The following is a 24,461-nucleotide window of genomic DNA, read 5'->3' on the forward strand; positions in this document are numbered from 1 at the left end:
CTCTCACTTTTTGGAAATCACAATCTATTTTCATTGTACGATGCCATCTTGAGTGATGTTGAAACTTACAATATTGGCCAGTACAAAGTTGCCAACTGTCAAATCTCTCTCACCTTTCGTCATGGGATCGAACTATCTACTCCATTAGCTCTGGGTGGTCAGGTAAACCCTATCCCCAGCTTATCCTATCCCCTTTAGTGCTTGAACATTCTCAGGCATGCCGAACTGGAATGTCCCTAAGGGTCACTAAATGCCATAGGGCTGCAATCTTTCATGGGGCATATCTCGGAGCTCATGTGAGGTATGGATGTGATTCTAGTTCCTATAGGACCATTTTGTGGAGACCTACAATAACCTCTCTCACTTTTTGGAGATCACACACTATTTTCATTTTACGACGCCATCTCAGGTGATGTTGAAACTTGCAATATTGGCCAGTACAAAGTTGCCAACTGCCAAATCTCTCTCACCTTTCATCGTGGGATCGAACTGTCTACCCTATTAGCTCTGGGTGGCTGAATAAACCATATCCTCAACCTTGTCCTATCCCCTTCAGCACTCGAACGTTCTCGGGCATGCTGAACCGAAATGTCCCTAAGGTCTAGGAATAATTTGTGCTGAAATGTAAACTTAATTTAAATAGTAACCTTATGCAAATTCAAGGTTGACATTGTCCATGAAAAAATCATTGCTCAATCAACCTTGTCCTCTCCAATTTGGATTTCTCCCTTGTCTACCAAATTAGTCTACAAAAAAACTCAAAAAAGCCTAATCATTCTCAAATTGATTATGTTTGAGAAGGGTACATTGCACTCACCTTCAAGGTGTGAATCTCTTTGTAATGATAACATTGCTCTCACAAAAGCCATAATATTGAAACCCAATGAATGCACGAAGTACCACATTCTAGGTCATGTGTCTAATGGCTTCTTGTTTACTCTTTTTTTTTTAATTCATTACACATCCAAATTGTCACCAACTCTGTAACTCTCTATCCTCCACTAAAAACATCAAATTACTAGAGGCAACTCATTGTTCTATGTTGTTTGTCATGACTAGGGATGATAAGAGTATGAGTAGATATAAAATATTTTCTACAAAATATAAATATATTCCTATGTGACAATGGATAATCAATATTGACTAACTTTAAAGATGTTAAGAAAAAGGGGAAATTTAGTTAAAAACATTGGAAATTTAGTTTAAAACATTGATAAATTGTTAATGAAGATAAAATATTGAATGGACTTATATCAAAGATAGTGATGTAAAAATAGAAGATATGAATCAAAGGGGGAGAAATGAACTATTGGAGAATGCTACACAGGGAGAGAAGTGTTATAGTTAAGATATGAGTCAAGCAGAGACATGAAGTAGAGAAGTGTTGCAAGGAGATGAAACATTTATTAGTTCTATGAGGATTTTCATAAGGGGGAATATATAATAGGAAAAAGTGGAAACATTATTGTGTTTCATCATAATTTGAAGATGATAAATATTGGTGAGTAGAGGAGGTTTGAGGCCATGCACCAATTGATGCACCAATTATCTAGTAATTACTTTGAAAACCAAACCTAGTGTGACCTTATTAGGTCTATGTACTTTACATGGGTTAGGTGCTACAGGAATGGAATTGGGAATCTAGGCTTTGGAGTCTTAAATAAATTTCAAAAGGGTGTCTGAATCTACCCATAGAATAGTTAGATTTTGACCTAAGAGGAATTTAAGTCCAGAAAATTAGAGTAGGAGACCTACAAGGAATTCTATGATAGTCAACATTTTGTACTGTATGACAATTGGAGGGTTAAACCAAGAGTTGATTCTCAATCAGTTCAACATAAGGAAGGTGTCCCAATAGAAACTTGGGGTTGGTGAAGCCATTGGCAAAGAGTTACAGTTATTGGCTTGGAATAGGGCTAGTATCCCTAAAACAAAAAGGTGCAAGATCTTGATTGGAGAAGTACTCACCTTGGAGGAGTTCACAAATGACCCTATCACTTTGGATAGGCCACAAAAATGATATCCTAAAGGAGTAAGATATTTGGAAGGCCACAATTTTAGTTTGGTAGATTAGGAAGAAGAAAGTGCTTAAACCTCACTTCTTGCTCAAAATCTCTGCATTAGTGAGGGGGAGATGAAGAGGATAGATGGCTACATAGATATGGAAAAAATAGAAATATAAAGAGGGGGGGGGGGAGAGGGGAATAAGAGAGAGTGAGATACAAGATAGAGTGAGATACAAGGATAAAATGAGCCAAAACTACCAAATTGCAGTGCTTGAATCCTTCATTAGAAAATCAACACCCAAATTTGAATACAAGTCTACATAACAACATGTTCCTTCCACTTGTCATACTCTTTTATTTCCTTTTAAAGATGCTCTATGATTTTCCATAACATGCATTGTAAATTCATTAACAAGTATAGCTCCCTTTTACAAGTATCTTATGTGTCATCTTAGATCCGTCCCCCTCTCATGTGAAATATCTCTCTTTCTTATACATCACAACTATTTATTAAACTTTTATTTTTACCTTAATCTAGTTACTATAGAATAATAACAACACATTCCAATCAACTTGTGATTATGTTACAATCATTAATGTATGAAAAAAGATAAAACTATCAGTGATTATGTTACATTTATGATTTTTAAAATGACTTTTTTTTGCAAATAATCCATCTTTTCTCTACTATCTCTGACATTTTTTAATTGATGATAAAGAATGGTGCTTATGTATTGAAGCTCAACAAGCTAATTGTGTTTTTTCTTCTTGTCTATATTCTTTTTGTAAGAATGATTTTTTCTTCTACACAAACTTTGTGACCACTTGTGATCAAATCTTTATCTTATTTTTAACATAAATGTTTAGAGAACTTTTGATCTAATTTTGTTGGATAGAGTAATTTCAAACTACTGATTTCTTTCATGGAGTTCCTAATAAATCTCAAGGTTCTCATTTAGGTGACCAATTGCCAGGAGGTAGGCGAATATTGCCTAATAAAGTTTATTGCCAAGAGGTCCTAATCGATCTTGATTGATAAAGTTTATTGCCAATCAATATTGTATCAAAAATTCAAACTAATTAGGTATTGAATTAAAATTGATAAACAAATGATTGAGAAGGAAAACTTTAAACATGAACAAGATCATAAATCATATGACGATGACATATTGCAAATGATTAACTTATGCTTAAACAGTGATAAAGTTTATTGTTAATCAATATATTCTATCAAAGTTTTGAATAGATTAGGTATTGAATTTAATGTCATACATAAACATATCTATTTTAATGTCATACATGCACATATCTAATTTTATGTCATACATGAACATATCTAATTTAATGTCATACATGAACAAACATATAATATAAAATGATAACCAATAATGTCATGTACATTAACAAACACATAATATATTATGATAACCAATAATGTCATATATGAACAAACATATCAAATATTAACCAATAATGTCATAAGTTGAATAATGTCATACATCAAATATAGAATGTCATATAAATCAAATGTGTATCGAATATGTCCACTGATGCCTATATATATACATGTCTAGATCAACTATATTTTTTCCTTCCCACGAGGGGAAGGAAACAAGTCTCTTGATGTCCTCTGTCATCGTGTGGAGGGAGACAGTGGAGATGATGGGGTCCTCCTAACACGCTCACTTGACCTCTTGTTGAGGCTCTTCTCCAACTCCAACTGATACAAAGAAAGTAGATATGAATCAATATTTATTATACGTTGAAATCAAATATATGTACACACAAAATCAATTATTTTCTTACCACCATCAAATAGTCACTCTGTAAGTCCACCTCGAATGCTCGTGGATGATCAGGCATGACGAGACCCTACAACAATTCAATAAATATAATCACTTATAAATAACATTAGAAATTTTGAGACTAACTATTATAAACAACAACTAAAATGAAGAAAATTCTTTCATACCTCCATCAATGGTTGTGAGCTAGCCACAGCTGCGGCCACTCCACTATCAATAGACTGTCGTAGATGAGAAGGTGTGTCTGACATCATGAGCTGCATGTCATACAATACACATTACATCTAACATAAAACATGAAATAAATATAATCAAATGAATTAAATTAACATGAAACAACTGTACCTGTGTGAAGCTCGTATGATGTCTATGCTCCAAGTCCATAGTAAAGGTTGATTTTCCTATGGAGAACTGATGCACATGCATAATTTTTTTTGTCAATCCTTAATATGATTACGTAATAAATATATGTATTAATTAAAATGATTAAATCGATACATACCTCTGGACTCATGGAAGGGACAAAAAATGGGCCTGGAGGATCGCTGCTAGGCCCAGCAACACTCTAACCCTAAATTTTGAACAATGTCAGTAGATGCTAATTAATTAATCATTCACTATACATATAAAATGTGATCAAATTAGTAAATTATAATTTTAATTTACCTGTGTGTCAATGCCAAATGTGTCATTGAGGAACTGATCGCTGATAAGCCCATCATCCACACCATCTCCAGCATGAGTGCCAAATGTGCATAGGGATCCGCATGAAGTGCACATGTGACCACAATGCACAGAATGCTCTCCCTCAAATAATGGGCTCATGGAATGGATGAGGGTCTGCATCAAAGCATTAATGGTCCCTAGAGTGCTGGCCTCTACATGTTCCTTCACAACTGAAGGAATAGTCACATGCTCACACTGTGGCTTGACCATAGGTACCCTAACTACATTAGGGTCACGACATGCTCCTGGCCTCTCAAATGATGACCCCCCACCTCTACCCTGGGAGTCTAATATATCAAAATAATTAGGGATCTCCCCAAGGACAAACTCACCATATAATTTCTTCAAAAAATACATGGGGACCTCATGATTGTTGCAAGGAGGGGCATTAAAAACCATCCACCGTCTATCCCAAAAATTATTTCCAATAACATCGTGTATGCACCAATGGATGGGGAATCCTTTAGTACCCTCTCTAACAGTATTTTACTCACCGAGTTTTCTAAATAATGCACATATACTACCTTTTGGTATTTCTTTTCTTTTAACATCTTCATATGACAATTTATTTGCATAAAATCTTTTTTGTTCATCCCTCTTAACCTACCAAATATCTAACTGACCACTAACTGAGGCTATCTAGGTGTTAATGGATTCAAGGGATGATGCCAATTAAGCCCTCATTGGATTGGTTTGTCCGAATTCTTTCAACCAAGCAATGAGTCTTCCTAATTCAGTTTTGCCTCTCTCTATTTCATTTATTATATTTTCTTGTGTGCCTGGCAAAGGTCTTGCAATTGGTTCGGGTTGTGGAATTTGTTGTTCTTCTTGAGGAGGGTTTTGGTTTTGAGCTTCTTGAGGGTTTTGAGGTTCTTTTGGATTTTCCGATTGATTATGGACATTTCTTGATAAAAAAAATCAATTGAAATCCAAATAGATAAACAAATCTAAATAAAATTTGTAAAAACCCTACAAAACAACATTAAAAACCTACAAAACAATATGAAAAACATATCAAACAATGCAAAGTTAAGTTTATATCACTTACAGCATCGTCATGGGTGCGCTTGTGGTCTTGGATTTTGTCAATGAGGAGGCATGTGGGTGCGCTTGTGGTCTTGGATTTTGTCGGTGAGGAGGCATTTTGGCAAAGAATGGTGAAAATGTTGGATTTTTAACTTGCGTACGCGCTGCTCTCTGTAGGAATAGAAAAAAATGCTGATGAAAATGATGGGTTGTGGGTGTGCAGCCCATCATATATACTTTTTGGGTTTTTCTATAGCGTGCACGCACTATGGCTCGGGTTACCCAAGCCATAGAGCGTATGCGCTATAGCGCATGCGCGCTATTAAAAATAGGAAAAGAAAAAAACTTGTCACCTTTTTGGCACCACAACTCAGTGCATATGCCCTACACATGCTATTCTTATTCATTACTGGCAGAGTGACATGGATTAAGCATCTAATAGGATGGGGCTAGGCCAAATTAAAAATATTGGTATTGTTGAAAATAAAAGATATAGTCAAAATAAGCTTGCTAGAGATCAAGTCCACCTACAACAGGGGATACAAATGAACTAGAGAGTTGACCTAGGGGGAAAACTTGGTGAGCAAACTTAAAGAGTCAACTTGGTGAGAATACTTGAATTGTCAGCTTGGTGAGTTCACTTGGGGAGCCGACCTAGTGATCTGACATGGTGAGTGGGCTTAAAGTGGCAACTTGGTGGGGCAAGCTAGCTAGCTGACTTAGCGAGGCCACTTGGAGAGGCAACTTGGCGAGCTGACTTGGTGAGCGGACTCAAAGACTGACCTTGATGAGGCACTTTGGTGGGGTGACTTGATGAGTGAACTCAAAGTCAACTTGGTGAGCGTACTTGAATAGTCGACTTGGTGACATGACTTGGTGACATGACTTGGTGGGGTGACTTGGCGAGCCCTCCTGGCGAGCGTACTTGAATAGTTGACTTGGTGAGCCAACCAAGTGAGCTGACATGGTGAGTGGACTTAGAGAAGCAACTCAGTGGGGCAACTTGGCAAGCACACATAATGATCCAACTTGCCGAGGCAAGGTGGTAAAACCATTGGGTGAGCTAACTTAAAGAGTCCACTCGTTGAGGTGACTAGGTGGGGGTGACTTGGTGAGCTGACCTAAGGGGTAGACTTGGTGAGCGAACATAAAGAGTCAACTTGGTGAGTGTACTTGAATTGTTGACTTGGCAAGCTGACTAGGGGAGTCAGCCTAGCGAGCTGACATGGCAAGTTGACTTAAAGTGGTGAGTTGGTGGGGCAAGTGGGGTGACTTGGTGAGCTAACTTGGAGAGTTGGCCTAGGGGGAAAACTTGGTGAGCGAACTTAGAGAGTCAACTTGGTGAGTGTACTTCAATTGTCAACTTGGCGAGCTGACTAGGGGAGCCAGCCTAATGATCTAACATGGTGAGTGGGCTTAAAGTGGCAACTTGGTGGGGCAAGTTGGTGAGTCGACTTAGTGAGGCCACTTAGAGACGTGACATGGCAAGCTGACTTAGTGAGCAAGCTCAATGAGAAAACCTAAAGACTGACCTTGATGAAGCACTTTGGTGGGGTGACTTGATGACTAAACTCAAAGAGTCAACTTGGCGAGCATACTTGAATAGTTGACTTGGTGGGGCAAGTTGGCAAGCCAACTTAGCAAGTCCACTTGGTGAGGCGAGATGGTGAGTTGACTTGGTGCGGTGACTTGGCGAGATGACTTGGTGAGTGGACTTAAAGACTGACCTTGATGAGGTGCTTTGGTGGGGTGACTTGATGAGCAAAATTAAAGAGTCAACTTTGTGAGCATACTCGAATAGTCAACTTGGTGACATGACTAGTGGGCTAGCTTGGCAATTCGACCTAGCATGCATACTTGAACAGTAGACTTGGTGAGCTAACTGAAAGAGTCAACTCATTGAGGTGACTGGGTGGGAGTGACTTGGTGAGCTGACCTGGAGAGTTGACCTAGGGGATGGGCTTGGTGAGCAAACTTAAAGAGTCAACTTGGTGAGCGCACTTGAATTGTCAGCTTGGCGAGCGGATTTGGGGACTTGGTGGGACATGTGGGCGAGCCAACTTGGTGAGGTGACTTGGCGAGCTGACTTGGTGAGTGGATTTAAGGATTGACCTTGATGAGGCACTTTGGTGGGGCGACTTGATGAATGAACTCTGAGTCAACTTGACGAGCACACTTGAACAGTCGACTTGGCTAGCGTACTTCAATTATTAGCTTGGCGAGCTGACTTGGGGAGTCAGCCTGGGATCTAACATGGTGAGTGGGCTTAAAGTGGAAACTTGGTGGGGCAAGTTGGCGAGCTGACTTAGCGAGGCCACTTAGAGATGTGACATGGCAAGCTGACTTGGTGAGAAAGCTCGATGAGCAGACCTAAAGACTAACCTTGATGAGGCAATTTAGTGGGGTGACTCGATGACTGAACTCAAAGAGTCAACTTCGCGAGCATACTTGCACTAGTACATTTGGGTTCATTTTTTGACCTTTATTGGTCAAATTTTTAACCTAATTTTCCACCAAATTTTGACCAAATTTGACCAACCCATTGGTCAAAATTTTTCTGCTCAAAATTTTAACCAACTCACTGGTACATGATTTTTCTCAACCATATAACTAAATATATATTCTTCATATTAGTTAATGTCGATGTTTTTCAGGCATTCTATAAAATAGTTCACATGCCTTGCGTATGATATGACATTTTGCATGCATCCTACACTCTCTCACATCCTGCTAATGATGGATTACGCAGAGTGATCTAAAACCATGATGCTAAAAAATACACAATCAAATCAAAAATGAACTTGCACTACAAATGGATTGTGGAAATATGATATTGGTAAAATTGCATGCATGTCTACCAGGACAATCACAACTTAAACATATATTTGTCCTAGCAGACATGCATGCAAAATTAACAATATCAGATTTCCACAATCCATTTGTAGTGCAAGTTCATTTTAGATTTGATTGTGTGTGTTTTTTAGAATCATGGTTTCAGATCACTCTACATAATCCATCATCAGCCAGATGAGAGAGTATAGGATGCAAGTAAAATGTCATATCATAGGCAAGACATGTGAACTATTTTATAGAATGCCTGAAAAAAATTTACACCTACTTGCTGGTGGAAATTTCCACCTTCATTGGTCAAAATTTCCACCAATGCCTGGGTTTTTTCTACCTTTGTTGGTGGAAATTTCCACCAACGCCTAAATTTTTTCTACGTTTGTTGGTCGAAATTTCCACCAACACCTAAATTTTTTTCTACCTTTGTTGGTCAAAATTTCCAACAACGCCTAAATTTTTTTCTACCTTTGTTGATCTAAATTTCCACCTTCATTGGTTGAAATTTCCACCAACGCCAAAAAAAATTCGACCAATTCCTGTATGAACTTAGGCAATGGCTTTAATGGGTTTTCGACCAATAGATTGATCAAAATTTTAACCAACCAGTGAGTTGGTCAAAATTTTGACCAGAAAAATATTGACCAATGGGTTGGTCAAATTTGGTCCAAATTTGGTCAAATTTTGGGTCAAAAAATGAACCCAAATGTACTAGTGCAAGATTGGAAAACACTCATGATTCGAACAAAAGATAATCTCAATGAAAATCAAAACATCGAGTTCAATAAATCCACCCATCTATTCGCAACCAATGAATATGCAATAAACCATAACAGGAAAATTCTCAAAAACTTGAACCTTCCAATTGCCCCTAGCACTGCTAGAGTTGTTGCACACAATTCAAATGAACATATTGAAGATGAACAACTCACACAAGAGGTGCTCCTTTGAATAGGCCAACAAGTAATGCTAACAAAAAATGTATGGATACAAACCGGTCTTGTAAATAGATCAATTGGACAAGTTAATTCCATAGTTTACGATACAATTTCATCTCCTCCAAATCTACCTAAATATGTAGTTGCAAAATTTGAAAATTACACTGGACCACCTTGGGATGCACAAAACCCAAAAAATGTTCTAATCACTCCAATTACAAGAGGTAGTCGTACAAAAATTCCACTGACAATGGCTTGGGTTATTACCATACACAAATCTCAAGGACTCACACTAAATAGAGTGACAATAGACATCGAAAGAAGAGAAAGGCCAGGATTGACATTTACAGCAATATCAAGAGTAAAAAATTTGAACAACCTGCAAATTCACCAACCATTTCCTTTTGAAAGGTACAACAAGATGGAAAATAATACTTATACAGCTGCTACGAAAAAAGAGGAAGCACGTCTACAACTACTAACACCAACCTCATTCCCTGCAAAAACCAATATTTCAGCCACAAAGGTAATGGGTCAATTCTCTCTATTTAGTCATATGCATAAATTCACTCCTACAACTAAAATAAAATTTAACCACAAATTTCTATTATTTTTTACTAACTCAGTTCAAAAAAAATTACAGGAAAATATTATATAACCATTCCTCACTTGGCTACTGCAAACCATTTCTCAACCACACATTCAAATATTCATGGGAAAGTACTACCAACTTCACACTCCAATATTTCAAGGTATGTGAAAGAATGAATAAATAAATATTTCTTTCTTTACAAAGTTACTTAGATTACTCTTTCACTATGAAAAAATGCAACCATAAAATCATTTTATCTATTACTCAAAAGGCATACAAATTAACCATTGTAATTTTTTTTTATTGTAGGTAACTCAAATATAGTCAAAGTCATTGAGCTCCTTCACTACAACATAAAATGAATGCTCTTATTTTCTGTTCTGTTTCATTACTTTTTAATTATTAACATTGCATTATTAAGTACTCTCCTAGAACAACAATGCAATTTTACTACTCCCTTATTACAATGGTACTTCAAAATTTACATGTATTACAAAAAATATGTCTTCTTACAAACTATTTTTCTTCATTCTATCCAATAGAAGAAAAAAATGTCTTTTGATTTGTTCTTATTTCTTAATGCATGCTACTTCTTTTTCAAAATATCAAATTTAAAATCAACCATAACTTGCAAATTTCTACATAATTCAAAATCTAAATCTATTTGTCATCATTTTAAATTAACCAATTTCAATATCATCTCTATCGGCTTCTTGTTGAACGTACTAAAACATGCAACTACTAGTTATTATTATTATTATCTATGTATGTGTATATATAAGAATTTAAATATAGTTCAAACATCAAAAAAAAAAATCAAGAGGCTTTCTCCAATGGCAGGCACAGGGTTGAAGAGTGTCTCGTCATCTGTGTCAACATTTTCATCTCCATTGTTCACTTGTATTAATTGTTCACCATAGATTAAACTAGTAGTTGCACGCTTTTATGCTTGCAATGATAAAATTACTTTTTAATATATAATACTATATGATCAAATTAGATTATTAATAATTTTTAATTTAAATAACATAATATTTACTAAAATCTTTTAAATAGATTAATAAATATTATTTATGAAAATTAATCAAAAAATCTATTATGAAAAATTAATAAGAGAAATAAATAATAATAATAATATTAATAATATGAAAAAATCACTCTAACAAATATTCCATTGACTAAATAAATTATAGAAACTAAAAAACAACATTTGAAGAAAAACTAAACTAATATAAAAAAATAATTTAAAAACTATAACCTAAATCAATTTTAAAAATCAAAAGTTAAATAAATAGTAATGTGGATATCAAAGTAATTATTTTTAAATAAATAGGCAAGAGCCTACAACATAATGGTAACTTGTGAGCCTCTCATGTGGGAGGTCTTGGGTTCAAATTCGCTTAACACATATAAATAATTAATTAAAATAAATAATAATTAATCTAGGCTTCAGTCGTTTACCAATCTAAAAAATATATATAATATTTTTAAATAAATAGGAAAAAAATAATTGTTAAAAGTGAAGATTTAAAATATAATCTTATGTGAGCAAATTAGATTATTAATAATTTTCAATTTAAATAACATAATATTTACTAAAATATTTTTATTTATTTTTTGATTAGTAAATGGCCTAAGCCTTTGATTATTTATATTAATTTTAATAAATTTCCAAAATTACTCTATTCAAACGAGCACTGGTAGGAAAGAACGAAGAAAACCTCTAGTCTAGCCCGGGGCTATAGTCCTATACAAAATACAATAATAAAAGGGGCATACCCTAGATTTTAATCCTTCAATCACACCTTTATTTCTAATAATAATCTTTGGTGAGTGAAGTGTCATCCTTTGTAATCACGACATTTGGACCCTAATTACAATGGTAGGACGTTGCAATTGTGACGGTCAACTGTCGCCTAAGCGATAGTACCAAGAAATGGCTCCCCTCAGATGGGCATCACACATTATGACAATAAACTCTATCATTGCAATTGCAATGCATAATATGTCATAATTTAGTAGACAGTAATGCCAATAGGTCATTGTCATGTTGTCATAATTGCGACAAGTGGGCATCACAATTATGACAACTAAGCTTCCTATTATGTCATCCCCATAGTGATGTCCACTCTCTACGGTCGACTGACATCTGTCAGAATGTCATCACAAGTGTCAGAGTCTGTGACAGCCTTATTGTGGATGCAATAGAAATCCATCAAATTATTTTGTCGTGAATGTGACGGGTGTCCGACGGCATCGTTGTTGGTCCAACAATGTTCCATCAGGCGAGACGTCGCAATTACAACAATCTTCTAAAATATTTTTTTTTTAAATGTTTGATAGGAATGAAGATGGGAAATTGTAATATACTTTGATGTACTTATTTTTCTTCTAGCTTTTTGGTTCTAGGAAATTGCAATATATGTGAGATTGTGGTTGTGAGGACACTGACTATACATTTATGGTTTGCTAGAATATGTTGGATAAGCACAATAAGCAATATTCAGGTCCTTCAAGGGAACTTGTAAATTATGGAATCCCGATCTTAAATATCGTTGTTTATATTTGTTGAATAGAACTATTTGTTGTGGAAGGGCATTGCAATGATCTGAAGCATGAGGCATTGCAATGATCTGAAGCAAGTACAAGTCATGATCAGTATGATCCAAAGCTATTTAAGGTTTTTTGTATGGTAGATGCAACTAGCATTTGTATTAAATTTAGTTTACCTTCTAGTGGTGTGCATTCTAGATAAACTAGAAAATAACAAGAATGAAAAAAGGGGATACTACAGATCTTGCTTGTTTACAAACGGCACAATCTTCTAAACCAATCTCCATATCAACTATACTTCAACTATGGTAACTATAAAATCATGTAGTAGTTGTGTTGTCAAATTATTTACATCATATATTACCACTCATATGGTGCAGAAGCACCCTGAACATCTCCCATGGAATTTTAAGTCATAAGTAGCATGTTTTTTAGTCATGTTAGATGAGGGTAATAGTCATTGCATTTCATGTTACTAAGTGTTCATTAAGGTCATGTTGACCAAGTTCATGTTTTAAGCAATGTAGGTCAAAGAGAGTCAAAATGTGGGAAATGCCATGTAAGGAAATATATAAAGTGTTAAAAAGGTCATAATAAGATGTTGGACCTATTTAGGGTGCCTAGAAAACATGTGAAAGCATAAAATTCAAATATGTCCAAAAAAGTGTAAAATTGTCACACAAAAAAAGTTGCCAGCAATTTTCGTAAAATGACAAGTTTTGTGGAAGATGGATAGTCATCCATCTAGGACAACCTCATAGAGGAGGTGAAAGGTCTTCTTATGATATAAAACAATGTAATTTCATGTGGGGATAGACAAAAGAAGAGAGGTGGAGTAGAAAAGTGCAGATTATGATGTATAACTTTGTATAATACAAGTCTATTTTGTTTTGTGAAAATCTACATACACTGGTATTTGAGTTACAGTCTTGGTATTTTTTCCTTAATTTGTCTCAAGGTTTTGGTGATTATTAAATTATTTTTATATGGCAAGGAATGTTTAAGAATCACTCCTGATGTTAAACTTGTATATAGGATCAATGAGTTATTGTCAAATATCATTACTTCTTGTTTAGAATAGCAAACCCGTACTTTGTTAAAATGAAACATGACTTTAGCTACATGTTATCACTGAATGGAGTTAGAGGAAGATGTTAATGATCTTCTTGGTTGTCTTAATAGCCATTGGGTTTGAAACATAATCACTGCCATTTGTGAAGAGTTGGCCGAAAATCAGCAAGTTACATGTTGTTGCAAGAAAAATGCAGATAATCTGCAATTAGAACATGGCAGAAGTTTGTATATGATGAGCATGAATGTTTGGAAGATTTATTACATTCATAGAATGTTAAGGAAAGTTTTTAAAGAGTAGAACAAGCAAAGTATTAGAGTTTGAAGGCCAGTTACCATATTCAGCGATGAAACCCTCATCAATTCAAGGGTTTGAAGGTTTGGGTATCTCCTCAATGACTAGGAGCCTAAAAATAAAAAATTGGAGAGGTCTTAGTAAGGTAATTATGAATTCAAGTTCATTTGTTATTGTTCTTTGAGAGTATAGTGAGTTTGGAGTTAGAAGGTATGTTTTAGGCCTATTTGTCTAGACTCAAGCCTGCAAGTTATATGCTCTATTGAACAGTTGGGAGTCTTTGTTTTTTTGGAATTTAGTCAAGTTTAGTATTGGGTATCTTAATCCCCCATTGGTTTTGGTAGCCCAAATCTCTTATACTATGAGAGCCACATTCTCTGTTTGCTTCCGCTTAGTTTAAGTTCCACATAAACCTAACTTCATCAGAATTCAAAACATGTATTGGCCTATATGATGAGCTCTCATATGACATTGTCTAAGAGAACACCATCAATGCCACTACAAAATGGAAGGCCACAATTGAATTTGTGAAAATGAAAAAGGAAAAGCCACCAAAGCACATCCATAAGATCATAGAAACATGTCTACCAAAAAATAACATCATGATAAGTGTGTTTATCTTGGGGAACTTTTGTTTGTCCCATGAAACATACAAGCATGAGGCATTGCAATGATCTAAAGCAAGTAAAAGTCATGCTTCACTTGGCATATACACTACACGATAATATATTAGTTCTAGAATTGTAGTAGAATAAATAAAAGCATAAGCTCTATTAATCTTTCTGAAGGGCCTCTTTACTATAATGTAAAGAGGGAAATCTTCACAATTCATATTTGCTTCTTCTTTGAATTAAATGTGTATTTCTGTGTAGTGAGAGTTCTAGTACAAGAAGGGATCTATTTAGATCAAAAGCATATATGTTATGCATAGCTTGTCAACTTTAAGCTATTAAATTTAAATTAATATCGAGGTAGGAGGCCCTATACCATCGATATCTTCTTGAAAAAAATGATGAGAAGAATGGATTGTAATGGCCACCACAAATCTTGTTTGCAATTGGACCATAAATAGGGAGAAGACAAAGTGTCATATTTTGTAGCATATGGACACAAAACAGAAAATCATACTTACAATACTCCAATTTGAATATTGTAGTCACTGTGTTTATCTAGAAGAGGTAAAAAAATAAGGATATTTTTATTTACAATAGTGATTGCATTAATGTCAAATACTGATCAAATTGTTGTTAAATAGGAATTATAAAAAGTGTAGTTGACTGGCTTGGTTGTAGTTTGGTATTCACTTTTACTATTGCTTGCAACCATTCAACTAAACTTAGACAACTCTATGAAGAAGAAAGCTTAAAATCGTTGGGCTCTGTAGAAGGTGTAAAGTTAATTAGAGAATTATTGATGCCAAACTATACCAAAGAAGAAACTGAGATCTTTTATGAGTTGAATGATTTAGCTTTAGGGAATCACAAACTTGCACAAGAGTGGAAGTGCTTATTGAACTACCATAAATTTGCATGGTATGTCATATTTCAAACAAGGAACATATACAACTTGCCAATATGGAAGGAGGAATTTATTGGAAGCATGAAATGAACCATCTAATTAAGGTAATAGGAATAATACCTACACTTTTGTTTAACGTAACACAGAATTAGCCCAGGTACATGAGTAACCTTATTTTAAAAGAGAATAATGATGGAAGGCAAAGACATGGTCGTGGCCCTCTACTAAGTGATATTTTCACTAAATGTAGAAACATCAAATCATTGCAATGCCTCATGCTTCAGATCATTGAAATGCCCTTCTACAACAAATAGTTCTCTTCAACAAATACAAAAAATGATATTTAAGATTGGGATTCCATATTTTGCAAGTGCCCTTAAAGAATCTTAATATTGCTTATTGTGCTCAGCCAACATATTTCAGCAAACCATATATGTATTGTTAGTGTCCTCATAACCACAATCTCACATATATTGCAATTGCCTAGAACCGAAGAGCTAGAAGAAATATATGTACATCAAAGTATATTATAATTGTCCAATCTAATTTTAAAATCAACAAAATGAAAAATCTTTCCCTTCTTGTAATTACATGTAAATAAATCAAAACTAGAAGAAAAATAAGTACATCAAAGTAATGATTGAATAAACTAACTTTTCCTATTGCTTTCAGGCAAAAAAATGAATATTTTTATATTACAACTTGTTTGCTACTTGCTGATCTTGATTTTAGTGCTTGGATGAAACACTCCTTAGCTCTCTTGCATTCTAATAATAAAATATTTTTTTACACAATTAAATTCAAAAATTGTTAAACATTGTAATGTATTTTCAAACCAATTGAAATAGCAACAAATGTAGATGACAAAAAAATAGAGTTTAAGAAGAAATGTGAAGCAGACCCATTGGGAGCTTAAAAAGCTAATAAAATGCGAAGCCTAGCAACATAGAGTGAAAATTACTTGGTGCCAAAAAAACCATACGATGGCATGATATGTTTGTTTCAGTGCAAGGGCATCTTGTAATCAAATTGAGGGTTTTAAATTAAAGAGAAGGTGATGAATTAAAAATTAGTTTTTCTATACTTCTATCAATTTTCTTATTTTAATTTTTGTCCCTTACCATCCTCCCCATCCTGAAAACTTGGGGGATAGAAGGAAATATTGGACAAAGGTTTGTGTGAAATCAAAGATGCAATTTTTTGTTTACAATGGCAACAGCACAAGGAGTTAATTCTTGTTCTTGTAAACATATTACTCCACAAAATACAAATCCTTTTTCCAACAAATAATTTTACCCTGTGCCAAAAGGATGCATTTGAGATGAGAAAAAATAGACAGTTGGGTAGAAACAAAGAAAGAATGATGTGAAAACATTAGAAGCAAATTGGAAAATATAACGGTGAACAATCAATAGAAAACTAAAAATAATTCCCAGTGAGAATGTAAATACAAGATGAAGAATCCAATGATATATATATATATATCAGAAGTTAATGGAAGTTGGACCAGATGATAAGTTTATCAGTAACACTTCTCCTTATGTCATACAACATAATATAAAGGTTTTGACCAACAATGAAAACATATAAAAATCATACCACCAAGGGTATAGGATTTTTTCCTTAGTGACAAAGATGTCCAGAGAATATTTTCAATAGCAACTTACAGAGCGAGTTGGTCCTAAATCTGCAAATTGGACCAAATCTTACTCAATCTAGGTGAAGGGAGTTAGGAGAAAAAAAACCAAATTCCCATTCTTTGATAGTATTTCATATCCTAGAAAGAGTTTCTAAATAGGCAATTTAATTTGGGGGTCATTTAGGGTTTGTAGGAGGAAAAATCAAGACTTGATGAATAATCAAAACTTTGATCTTACATGGTATCAGAGCCTAGTTAAGAGAAAAATTAGATTTATTCAAAGAGATACCCCTTCTATGTTGGCAGGTTCTATGGAGTTTGAAATAATGTCTATTGATGTATATCAATACAAGCGAGCGACTATCTCAAGAGTTTTCTACTCGTTCTTGAGAAAATGACTACTTTAGGATCCTCTACTTCCTCCCTATAATATTATTCAACATATCACCACACTCAAAATAAATAATGAGAATAGTTCATCAATCAATGTATACTTTAGAATGATATAATATCATTTGTTTCCACTATTCAAATTCTTCTTCATGTCTCCAAATTTACAACAAAATTTATCAAATGCAATTACACATGATTGCAAATAAATAGAAACAATATAATACCTTAGAGAGGAATAATTTGAGGCAATCCCATAGTAAGCCATTATTTCAAATACTTCATACACTGCAACTAAATTTTATAAATAAATGACGATGACTATGTCATCCTTTTGCATTACCTAAAACCAAAAGATTCACATAGTTAGTTGTCATGCAATCATAGGTTAATGTTGAGCTTCACTTGGTTTCAATAATAGTTTAATATTCTCTGCTAATCAGGGCCAACCACGTGAAGGTGGAAGCTCATTTGCCCCCCCACCCAACATTTGAATTCCCCGTTAACATCTAAAATTCATTCATTCTATTAATAAAATGTAACATTCATGAATTATCACATGATAACATTCAATAACACATTGGTTTCATTAGAACAATCACATTAACATTGAAGCATAAGATTCATTAGAACATGAACATGAACATTCAATAGAACATAAATAAAACATCTATACATAAACATCAGTCATCATCAAAAAAGTTACATAAATAAGTTACAATAAGTTACATGAATCATTTCTTTTTTGGTTTTTTGTCCTTCCCTATATTGTTGTAGAGGCATGTACATGTCATCATCAATATTTCTTTGCACCCATGAATGTGCACTCACTTTCCTTTGCAAAGGAAAGTCTTCTGCAATAACAAATAAAAGGGTTAAATTTTAAAAAATTGAGACTTTAAATATTTTAAAGAACATTGTAGTGCTCTTTACCTTGTTCAACCACATCCTCTTGCCTACCAGCTTGGACCTCAACACGCTCATTAGGAACAACCTTTGCATCCCCTGCAACTGCAATACAAAATGTTTTTTAATTCCCAACATATATTATAGTTAAATTTGTTGTAAGAAATGATAATGTTAAGCAAGGAATGAGAAACAATCCAAGTAAGTTAAGTGTGAAACAATGTCACCATAAGATAAGCAACTCCAAGAGCATACACCAAGATGGTTCAACAATGGAGACAAGGATTTATAAGAGGAAAGCAAATAAAACCCCTTGTGAGTATTATGAATGAAGGCAAATGCCTAGAGAAGAGAGAGAGAGAGTGTGTTGGAGCAAAAGTAGCTCAATACAATAACATCAAGTGCTAAGAGTGAAGAAGAAAGAAGGAGGAGCATCTCTTATATAGAGATGAGAGAGGAGTTGCATTTGTAACTCCCATTTCTATGAATGCCACATTCATAATAGGTGTGTGCAAAGTGTCACAATCCTCTTAAGGAGGATAAACTAAATAAAGAAATAAACAAGAGTTGTCCTTACATGTGGAATAAAGGACAAACAATGACATGTCCTCCACATGTGTACAAGAGGACAAACTATATTTAGGGACCCTTGGAATATCCCAATTAATATATCCAAGGAAAGATTAACCTTTCTAACACCCCCCCTTAATCTTTACTTGGGGAGTTTACATCAACGGGTTGTAAACCCAAATTTTTACAATGGAACTGAAATCTCTCTTTAGAAAGTGGTTTGGTTAAAATATCAGCCACTTGATCGTCTCCTTTACAATAAAGAAGAATAATTTTCTTGTCTTCAACTTGTTCTCGAATGAAGTGATGTTGAAGTGAAATATGTTTGGTTTGTGCATGATAAACTGGATTCTTTGCCAAGGCAATAGCACTTTGATTGTCATAATGTACAGGTGTAGGTGATTGTTGAGGTAAACCCAAATCATCAAGAAGTCTTCTAATCCATAAAGCTTCCTTATTTGCATTGGTACAACCTTTGTATTCAGCTTCAATTGAGCAAAGGGAAATAGAGTGTTCTTTTTTGCTTTTCCAAGAAATTGCACCTGAACCAACAAAGAAACAATAACCACAAGTGGACTTCCCATCATTGGGATCTCCACCTAGATTGGAGTCAGTATAGCCATGTAAAATAAATTCAGAATTTGCATCATAAAATAATCCCACATTAATAGTTCCTTTAATGTACCTTAAGATGCGTTTAGCAACTTTAAAATGAGTTTGTTGAGGTTTAGACATAAATCGAGAAACTAAACCAACACTATAAGAAATATCAGGTCTAGTAAGAGTTAAATAATTTAAACTTCCTACCAACTGTCTATACAAAGTTTCATCAACAAAAGGAGTATTCATATCATTCATTAATTTAGTTCCTAATTCACATGGAATTGAAACATGGTTAGAGTTATTCATCTTAAATTTTTCTAAAAGATCATAAGCATACTTGCTTTGAGAAACAAAGATACCTTTAGGAGTTTGAAAAATTTGCATACCTAAGAAGTAATGTAAGATACCTAAATCAGTCATCTGAAATTTCTGTTTAAGTTGGAATTTGATATCAGAAATCAAAGTGTCTGAATTAGAAGTGAGTATTAGATCATCTACATAAACAATAACAATAATAATGTCATCGTTAGTATGTTTAATATACAAATTTGGATCATTCTGACTTCTAGCAAAACCTTGAGAAATAAAGAAAGAATTAATTTTAGAATACCATTCTCTAGGTGATTGTTTAAGACCATAAATAGATTTGTTCAATTTGCAAACCATATTTTCACTACCTTTCTTAACAAATCCAGGAGGTTGAGCCATATAGATTTCTTCATGTAAATCACCATTTAAGAAGGCACTTTTAACATCCATTTGATGAATGGGCCAATTCAGTTTAGATGCTAAAGCAAGAACTAATTTGATAGTAGGCATCTTAGCAACAGGAGCAAAGGTTTCATTATAGTCTAATCCTTCAATTTGTGAAAAACCTCTAGCAACTAGTCTAGCCTTAAATTTACTAATTTCATTATTAGTATTCAACTTTGTTTTGTATAACCATTTACATGAAACTATATTCTTGCCATGAGGTAATTTGACTAAGTCCCAAGTTTGATTAGCAATTAAAGAATCATATTCCTCTTGCATGGCTTTTTGCCAATGAGGTTGAGAGTTAGCTTGATCAAAAGACTTAGGATCGTTAGAATTCATAATAGTAGTCATCAAAGCATAATTACAATAATTAATCCTTCTATGTTTAATTCCACCAGATCTAGAAATGTAATCATCACCTTCATTGATTAAGTTTTGAGCCCATTTAGGTTTACGTTTAGTTGTAATGGAATTATCACTAGAGGAAGAATCATTAGTAATAAAAGTATCATTAGTATCTACTTGAATATCATGAGGTGTAGGTGCAGAAATAATAGGTGGTATTTGATTTGAAGGATTAAGAGGAGGAGTAGGGTTAAGAGAAGGAGGTTGGTCCTCCACCAGCACAATTTTAGTGCCACTGAATTCTGCATCATGTGTAGTAGAGCAATCATGGACTCCATTTTCTGCAATACAAACATCTCTAGCAACTTGAACTTTGTTAGTAGTGGAATCATAAACACGATAACCTTTAGTGTTTTCATCATAACCAACAAACATATAAGGAGATGACTTAGCATCTAATTTATGTCTTTTCTGTTTAGGAGTATGAACATAAGCAATAGAACCAAAAATTCATAAATGATGTAAATCAGGTTTCCTACCATACCAAGCCTCTTCTGGAGTGATAACCTTGAGAGCTTTGGTAGGAGTCCGATTAAGGATATAAGTTGCACAAAACATGGCTTCAACCCAAAATTTATAATGCAGATTCTTAGCATGCAACATGCTTCTAGCCATTTCAACAATGGTCCGATGCTTTCTTTCCGCCACACCATTTTTTTGTGGTGTATAAGGAATAGTAAGCTTGTGTTTAATTCCACATGATTTCAAATAAGAATGAAAAGCATTATTCACATATTCTTTTCCATTATCAGTTCTAAGAATTTTAAGTTTAAAACTAGATTGTCGTTCAACATATAACTGAAATTCAATAAATATATCAAGAACTTGATCCTTGCTATGCAAAAAATAGATCCAAGTTCGTCTAGAAAAATCATCAACAAAGGTAAGTGCATACCGAGAACCTTGGATGGAGGTATTCTCCATGGGGCCCAAAAGGTCACTATGGACAAGATGCAACTTATGAGTTGCCCGCCATGATTTTCCACTTGGAAAGGGCTCCCTATGCATCTTACCACTCATACAACCTGTACATGCAATCTTGGAAGGTATAATGTGAGGCAAGCCATCAACCATATTATGCTTTTGCATGAAAGTAATATAATCAGAATTTAAATGTCCAAGTCTTTCATGCCATATATTGAAATCAATAGAAGTATGTAGTGAATATCGTGAAGTAGAAAATTCATGGAATTTAAACAAATTGTCATTATCCATTTTAGCATGAGAAATCACTTTTAGAGTTTGAGGATCTATGATATAACATGTATCTTTGTAGAATTCAACTTTATAGTCCTGACATAATTGTGAAATAGAAAGCAGATTAGTTTTCAAGTCAGGTACATAAAAAACATCATGCAATTTACCATTAGGAATAGTAACATCACCTAATCCTTCAACTTTACAAGTCTGATTATTAGCTAACTGAATAGGAATGTTAGCAATATCAGGTTGTAAAGAATCAAAAATTTCTTTATGAGAAGTTACATGTTGTGATGCACCACTATCAACAATCCATTCTAAAGGTCTACAAAGATTAAAGCTACAAGTAAAAGCATGACGAGGATTACAACCAGTAGAGTTACCTTTTTTATGATTTGAGTTTTGATTATTGGTACTATTATTCATAGGTTTTTTATCATTTTTCTTTTTAAAACAGTTATTGACAATATGACCATCTTTGCCACAATAAGAACAATGAGGTTTAGAATTGGAAGGATTCCTTTGAGTATTACGAGTGTTATTATGATGATTGTTATTATTATTATATTTCACATGAAATTTATTGTTGGAATTATTTGAATTAGTATTATATTGTTTGTGGTTATTATTATTATTATTAGAACGAGAATTAGTATTTGAATTTCTAGACACAAATGCATGTTCAGTTGATTTAAGGGTACCAAACTGAATTAGCTTAGCTTCTTCCTATCTTAATAAAGTTTGAAAAATAACATAAGTTAACTGAGAAGTTAAAGTAGGAATAGCAAGTTGTGCATGAATATTAGTTATAAACTATTGAAACTATCTAGGAAGACACTTTTTAAGAATAAGATGAATTAAACGAATATCCTCTAATTGAACACCTAAGGCAATAATTTGGCTTTTAAGAAAATTAAATTTTAACAGAAATTCATCCATTTTTTTAAAATCTGCATACCTGAGATCTTCAAGTTGATCCTGCAACTATATTTTGCGGTATTCATCTCCACTGTCATACTTGGTTTGCAAGATTGACCATGCATCATGAGCTTTAGAACAGTGAGCAATCAACACATATAAATCTGGAATAATGGAAATACCAATTAACCCTAAAGCTTCTTCATTTTTAGCTTTCCAAGTATCTTTCTCGTCTTGGGTAGCCGCTGAACCAGGTTCAAGAGAAGGATCAGTGGCTATTTCGAAGAGGTGTTTAAAACGAAAAATAAATGAGATATGAGTTTTCCAAGAATGATAATTAGAATAATTAAGTTTTATTTCTGGAATTAAGGTTGACATGATTACAAAAAAAAAAATTTTAAAATTCCTTGATTTGAGAATCAAATTTAAAAAAATGATGTCTTTTTATATATAAAATTTTATATATATATATATATATATATATTGTTTTAAAAGGTTAGATTAAAAAAAATTATAAAATGAAAAAGTTACTTTTTTTGTTAAAAAAAAATGAATGAACAATTCTCTTTTTTTTTATAAATAAACTTTTTTAAGGTTCCTTATAAAAAAAAAATTAAACAAGTTTTTAAGAAAGGTCTAACAAACAAAGCGGAGGTTTCAAATAAAAAACACGTGGTTTAAAGGAAGAAAAAGATAAGGATGGAGCCGAGCGGGTGACGAGGTTGCGCAGGCGACGGGTGACACGTGGCCTAAATGCAGGCCGTGCCTTATGGTTTACGGGTGTGAAGGGGGCGGTGGGAGGTGACGCGCGACAGTCGAGGGTGGTGGTTCAGCGGTGGGATGTTTAAAAAAAACAATAAACATCTGGAGTTTTCCGTGCGCAGTGTGGATGCAGGGTTTGATCGGTGCAGAGGGTGCGCGGCGATGTTGTGAGTACGCGACGGCGCTGATGGTGGTGGCCGTGCGCGGCGGTGCTGAGGGCACGCGGCGTTGCGTGGCGGCACGCGACAGCGCTAATGGTGTGCGGTGGCACTGTGGGTGCGCGGCGGCGCGGAGGGTATGCAGCGGTGCTGTGGGTGGCGCGCGGGTGGCGCGACCGCCCACAAAAAAAATTTAAAAAAAAGATTCGCGCTACACGCGATTAAGAGATATTAATGTAAGAAATAAGACCAAGGAACATATAATAGTAAGAAATTATAATGGTATAGTATGAAAAAAAAAATTAAACACACCAATATAGATTATAGTATGAAGAAAAACAATATAGGAAAAAAAAAAAATTTAAAGAGTAAGAAAATTATAGACTTATTGAAAACTTTACTCATGTAATACTTCTTGTTTTGGCGGCATGCCTTCCAAAACAAGAAAAAAAAATTGAAATTTTATAAGAAAACCCTTTGGCGGCAAGCTTTCCAAAGAGGGTTAGTAAAAAAAATAATATGAAACCTACATACACAAGATATGTTAATATGAGCTAAAACCACAACACAAACTTCTTCTCTCAATAACGTCTCCAAATAAGGTGTGCTCCAATGAATGGCAACCTTCAACACAAAACTTAAAACAAGGATTAAATAGCCAAGCTCTGATACCATGTAAGAAATGATAATGTTGAGCAAGGAACGAGAAACAATCCAAGTAAGTTAAGTGTGAAACAATGTTACCATAAGATAAGCAACTCCAAGAGCATACACCAAGAT

The 24,461-nt window shown here is 34.3% G+C and overlaps 1 pseudogene; it reads left to right on the plus strand.

Moving 5' to 3' along the window:
• LOC149558015 (uncharacterized) overlaps positions 1-24,461 on the plus strand; it is a 104,700-nt pseudogene that overhangs the window by 40,447 nt on the left and 39,792 nt on the right.

The sequence above is a fragment of the Cupressus sempervirens genome, chromosome 5 (assembly GCF_028749045.1).
Source record: "Cupressus sempervirens isolate cs-2001-9-10 chromosome 5, ASM2874904v1, whole genome shotgun sequence".
NCBI lineage: Eukaryota > Viridiplantae > Streptophyta > Pinopsida > Cupressales > Cupressaceae > Cupressus > Cupressus sempervirens.